We start from the raw sequence: 6,363 nt of genomic DNA, 5'->3' as shown, positions 1-6,363 counted from the left end.
CACTCCCTCCCCCGCCCCCCCCCAGTTCAGTGCTCACTCCCTCCCCCGCCCCCCCCCAGTTCAGTGCTCACTCCCTCCGCCCCCCCCAGTTCAGTGCTCACTCCCTCCCCCGCCCCCCCCCAGTTCAGTGCTCACTCCTCCCCCGCCCCCCCCAGTTCAGTGCTCACTCCTCCCCCGCCCCCCCCAGTTCAGTGCTCACTCCCTCCCCCGCCCCCCCAGTTCAGTGCTCACTCCCTCCCCCGCCCCCCCCCAGTTCAGTGCTCACTCCTCCCCCGCCCCCCCCAGTTCAGTGCTCACTCCCTCCCCCGCCCCCCCCAGTTCAGTGCTCACTCCCTCCCCCAGTTCAGTGCTCACTCCCTCCCCCCCAGTTCAGTGCTCACTCCTCCCCCCGCCCCCCCCCCCAGTTCAGTGCTCACTCCCTCCGCCCCCCCCCCAGTTCAGTGCTCACTCCTCCCCCCCGCCCCCCCAGTTCAGTGCTCACTCCCTCCCCCCCCCGCCCCCCCCCCCCAGTTCAGTGCTCACTCCTCCCCCGCCCCCCCCAGTTCAGTGCTCACTCCCTCCGCCCCCCCCCCAGTTCAGTGCTCACTCCCTCCCCGCCCCCCCAGTTCAGTGCTCACTCCCCCCGCCCCCCCAGTTCAGTGCTCACTCTCCCCGCCCCCCAGTTCAGTGCTCACTCCCTCCCCCGCCCCCCCCCAGTTCAGTGCTCACTCCTCCCCGCCCCCCAGTTCAGTGCTCACTCCTCCCCCGCCCCCCCCAGTTCAGTGCTCACTTCCCTCCCCCGCCCCCCCCAGTTCAGTGCTCACTCTCCCTCCCCCGCCCCCCCAGTTCAGTGCTCACTCCTCCCCGCCCCCCCAGTTCAGTGCTCACTCCTCCCGCCCCCCCAGTTCAGTGCTCACTCCTCCCCCCGCCCCCCCCAGTTCAGTGCTCACTCCCTCCCCAGTCAGTGCTCACTCCCCGCCCCAGTTCAGTGCTCACTCCTCCCCCGCCCCCCCCAGTTCAGTGCTCACTCCCTCCCCCGCCCCCCCAGTTCAGTGCTCACTCCCTCCCCCGCCCCCCCAGTTCAGTGCTCACTCCCTCCCCAGTCAGTGCCCACTCCCCGCCCCCAGTTCAGTGCTCACTCCCTCCCCCGCCCCCCCCAGTTCAGTGCTCACTCCCCCGCCCCCCAGTCAGTGCTCACTCCTCCCGCCCCCCAGTTCAGTGCTCACTCCCTCCCCCGCCCCCCCCCCCACCCCCCCACCCCAGTTCAGTGCTCACTCCCTCCCCCCGCCCCCCCCCCCAGTTCAGTGCTCACTCCCTCCCCCGCCCCCCCAGTTCAGTGCTCACTCCCTCCCCCGCCCCCCCAGTTCAGTGCTCACTCCCTCCCCCGCCCCCCCCAGTTCAGTGCTCACTCCCTCCCCCGCCCCCCCCAGTTCAGTGCTCACTCCCTCCCCCGCCCCCCCCCAGTTCAGTGCTCACTCCCTCCCCCGCCCCCCCCCAGTTCAGTGCTCACTCCCTCCCCCGCCCCCCCCAGTTCAGTGCTCACTCCCTCCCCCAGTTCAGTGCTCACTCCCTCCCCCGCCCCCCCCCAGTTCAGTGCTCACTCCCTCCCCCGCCCCCCCCCCCCAGTTCAGTGCTCACTCCCTCCCCCGCCCCCCCCCCCCCAGTTCAGTGCTCACTCCCTCCCCCGCCCCCCCCCCCCCCAGTTCAGTGCTCACTCCCTCCCCCGCCCCCCCCCAGTTCAGTGCTCACTCCCTCCCCCGCCCCCCCCCCCAGTTCAGTGCTCACTCCCTCCCCCGCCCCCCCCCAGTTCAGTGCTCACTCCCTCCCCTGCCCCCCCCCAGTTCAGTGCTCACTCCCCCCCCCCAGGACAGTTGTATGTAATGTAAAGCGGGCAGTTTTATTAATTAAATCCTATTACCTGAGGCAGGCTTCATTACATACTCCAGAAAGAAAGACTTGCATTTATATAGTGCCTTCCATGACCTCCGGATGTCCCAAAGCCCTTTACAGCCAATGAAGTACTTTTTTTTGAAGTGTGGTCACTGTTGTAATGTAGGAAATGCAGCAGTCAATTTGCGTGCAGCAAGCTCCCACAAACAGCAATGTGATAATGACCAGATACTCTGTTTTAGTGATGTTGGTTGAGGGATATATATTGGACAGGACACCAGGGAGAACTCCCCTGCTCGTCTTCAAATAGTGCCGTGGGATCTTTTAAGTCCACCTGAGAGGGCAGGCAGGATCTCCGTTTAATCTGAAAGACGGCACCTCCGACAGTGCAGCACTCCCTCAGTACTACACTGGAGTGTCAGCTGAATTTTGTGCTCCAGTCTCTGGGGTGGGTCTTGAACCACAGCTTTCCAACTGAGGTGAGAGTGCGACCCCACTGAGCCATGGCTGACACCTAAAATATAAAATAACAGTTGGAGATCGAAAATAAAATCATAAAGTGCACGGCATCTGAAAGAGAAAATACAATTTAGTGTTTCAGTGCCGATGAAGGTTCTTCCACCTGTCTTTTCTCTTCCCGGATTGTTGATATCCAGCTGTCGCTCTGGTTTAGCTGGTTGCATTGAGTATCTCCACCACACAGACCAGGAGGGTCAGAAGTCCCAGCCTCGCTCTGAGATAGCGGCTCTCTGCCACACTACTCTAAAGTGGGGGGAGGCGCGAGAAATAAAAATGATCGATGCTCCTGATTTCTATCCAGTGCCTTTTCTTCCCCCCCCCCCCCCCCCCCTGTAAAGTGTGTACACCTGGAGGTCAGGTGAGAGCAGTGCCAAGGCTCGGCTGTGGTGCCCAACATGGTGGAACAGCCCATTTGCACTCCCCATCACACGAGAGGTATGCCAGATGAGCTGTCTGTGCCTAATGGATCTGCATTCCAGCAAGAGTCTGTGCTTTCAGCAAAGGGGAGAACATTTTAAAGAGGAGATTTTTTAAAAAGTCTCTGTGTTGGCACACGGGATCTGGATCATTCTAATTTCTCTGTTATTTTGGCTCCTGTTTGCTGCTATAAATAAGTTACTAGTGTGTGTTTACAGCAATGTGTCAGAAAATCCACTGCCTTCAGTTGCAAACCAGCTGGGCTCTGCTACTAAACAGAGTATTGCAGTGCTCCCTGAGACATGTAGTTGCTAACTTATATATGCAATGTGCAGAAAATTAGCACCATTATGTGGCTGACTGAACTATTCTTCGTAGGAAACCACACCAGTACTGGAACCTGGACCTTTAGAAGCCCTTTTACACTATAGAAAGAAGGACTTGCATTTATATAGTGGCATTCATGACCTCAAGACATCCCAAAGCGCTTTACACCCAATGAAGTACTCTTGAAGTGTAGTCACTGTTGTGATGTAGGAAACACGGCAACCAAGTTGCGCACAGTAAGGCCCCAGAAACTGCAATGAAAAAATGCCCAGATAATTTGTTTTTAGTGATGTTGGTTGAGGAATAAATATTGGCCAGGACACCGAGGAGAACAACTTCTTCGAAATGGTGCCATAGGACCTTTTACATCCACCTGAGAGAGCAGGCAGGTCCTCGGTTTAATGTCTCATCCGATAGATGGCACCTCCGACAGTGCAGCACTCCTTCAGTACTGCACTGGGAGTGTCGGCCTAGATTTTGGGCTCAGGTCTCTGGAGTGAGACTTGAACCCACAACCTTCTGACTGAGAGGCGAGAGTGCCACCAACTGAGCCATGGCTGACGCAGATAACGTTAATACTAGTAAGGGTAGACTTGATGCATACACAAAGGGGGGGGGGGGTGGTGGTGGTGGGAGGGCAGGGTGAGAAGAGTGGGGGGGTGGTGGTGGGAGGGCAGGGTGAGAAGAGTGGGAAGACCTTTGCTTGTGTGGAGTATAAACACCAGCATATGGTCCGAATGGCCTCTGCTGTAGATTCACTGTCATTTATTATGTAATATATAGTGTCATGGAATAATTTACCAGGTGATATTGTTAAAAGGAACAGTATAAATAAAAGGCAGTTGGATCTGTGAAGCGAGAAAGGATTGAAGAATATGAGGAAAAATTCAGCCAGCTCGTGCCTGGTAGCAGAGTCTCTCTAGACAGCCGGAGACAGCTCTGCAGTCTCCGTTCTCTAACCCGCAGGCCCATCGTGAGCACGGCCTTGCAGAATGTTCCATTGTGAGAAGGGTAGATAAGCAGTTGAAACCTTGACAAAATAGCAACAGGCTTGTTGGGGCCTAATGGCCTTTCCCAGTTCCTGACAGCTGTTGTGTTGCTGGATAATCTTGAGGGTGAAGAGGAATGTGAGGGAGCAGGTAGTTTTGATGGTTGTGTATTAATCTGCATTCTGAATTACCCCACATGTATAATCAGGAAATAAATCTGATATTTGGTGTTTGTGAGGCTAATTGTTTGCTGTCACTGTAATGGACGGTGTTCCCTCAGTGTACGGAGATACTCACAGTTTGTAATTAATGGGGAAGTTAAAGAGCTGACGTTGATAGTTTAAAAGTTTGTGGTCAAGTATCATTGATTTCCATGCGGTGCGAGTGTCTTGTGATAAATTTGTGCAGTAGGAGTTGGTTAAGCTGTTTTTAAAATACTGTTAAGAGTCGGAGTGTTGTCCTGGGATTTCAGTAACACATCAATGTGAAGCAAAATAATCTGCATATGTCACAGAAGCACCATCAGTCAGTGAAGCAGGAGAATTGCTAGCGTGCAGCTGTGAGCTGCGATTGTCATTACATCATTTAGCTATAGTCCCTGAACAGACTACTTTGTTTTCTTTATTTGCCACGTCACAGTGCCAACATTTTGGATGCTGCTTTTTGTTGTCCACGTTGCTTCATGTGTCTGAAATCGGTGTACTGTACTATCTAAACTGCAAGCAACACCTAGCAGAATTTCAGTTATAAATTTTGTCCTTCTAAAGAAAGAAGGAACGAACTTGCATTTATATACCACCTTTCACAACCTCACGATGACCCAAAGCGCTTTACAGCCAGTGAACCACTTTTTGAAGTGCAGTCACTGTTGCAGCGTGTGACGTGCAGCAGCCAATTTGCGCACAGCAAGCTCCCATAAACAACAATGTGTTAATGACCAGATAATCTGTTTTGGTGATATTGGTTGAAGGATAAATATTAGTCAGGACACTGCTCTTCCTCAAACTAGTGCCCTGGGTTCACTTATGTCCACCTGACAGGTCAGACAGGATGAGAGTGCTACTGAGCCAAGGCTGACATATAGCGCAGCCCCTATTTCTTTTAGTGCTTTAGAACGAATACCATCAGGGCCAGGAACCCCCTCTGCCTTAAGAGCTGAGGTTCCAAGACCCTTCAGAGGCATTAGGAAGTTGGATGCTGAGCCATAAAAAGGAGACATTAGGAAGTATGCTGAGGAGGATCTTAATGGAGGGGTGTAGGGAGGTAATTCCAGCGCATGGGGTTGAGGCAATTGAAGGAACAGCTGCCAGTGATGGGGTGGTGGTGGTGGAGAGGGGTGTACAAGGGGCCGGAGTCAGAGGAATGGAATGTTCAGGGGAGGAGGTGGTAGGGCTGTTCTTCTGTTTCCCACCTGGCAAGCTGGCCAAATTGACAATCTGGCCAGCTGCTGGGCTGGGAAACCAGTGGCGGGAGGCCAGGCTGTCAGGACGGTCCTTGGCAATCTGGCGGGGAAGAAGGCCAAGGAGTGGGGCAAATTTGGCCACGATCACGGCATGGAGCGGACATCGGTGCTTGGGGGGTGGCGGGATGGGGGGGATGTCAAAGGCTTCTTTGAGGGGCTGTGGGGAGGCGGTGGTAGGGTTGCAAAATTCTGGGAATTTTTAAAAGAGGGAATTTTCAGGGAATTTATGGGAATTTTGAGTTTTTTTGCATGTTAATGGTTTTTGTCTCTGACCCTTATATTATCTTTGTCATCAAAATAGACATACTGTTCCATACAAATAAAAACAGGCTTTCAAAACTTTATTTTAGGTTATAATTTTGAACTTTATTGAACCCCCACAAAAAACTCATCTAAAATAGAATAAAGAGCGTCAGCTTATTTAGCCTGTATTTTGTCCCTTTGAGTCTTCTGAGTCTTCTACTCATCATTGCTCCTCCTGATTCTCTGACTCTGGCTCTGACGTGTCCATTTCCTCCTCTGTGTCACTGTCTAGTGGACACTTCTGTATCTGGCTCAGTAAGTTGTAGGTTCGCCTGGATAGCCACCACTTTCTCCACTGTCTTGTTAGTCAGCCTGTTGCGCACCTTTGTATGCGTATTCCCAAAAAGTGACCCGTTTCGTTCAGAGGCCGCTGATGAAGGTGGGATTTGGAGTATCACCGATGCAATGGGTGACAGGGCCTCAGATGCACAAAGTCCCTTCCACCAGGTATGTGCACTGATATGCTTGCATGATTCC

This window comes from Somniosus microcephalus, chromosome 4 (genome assembly GCF_052327205.1).
Source record: "Somniosus microcephalus isolate GS21.2 chromosome 4, FLI_Smic_1.0, whole genome shotgun sequence".
In the NCBI taxonomy this organism is placed as follows: Eukaryota; Metazoa; Chordata; class Chondrichthyes; order Squaliformes; family Somniosidae; genus Somniosus; species Somniosus microcephalus.
This window is presented reverse-complemented; position numbering follows the sequence as displayed.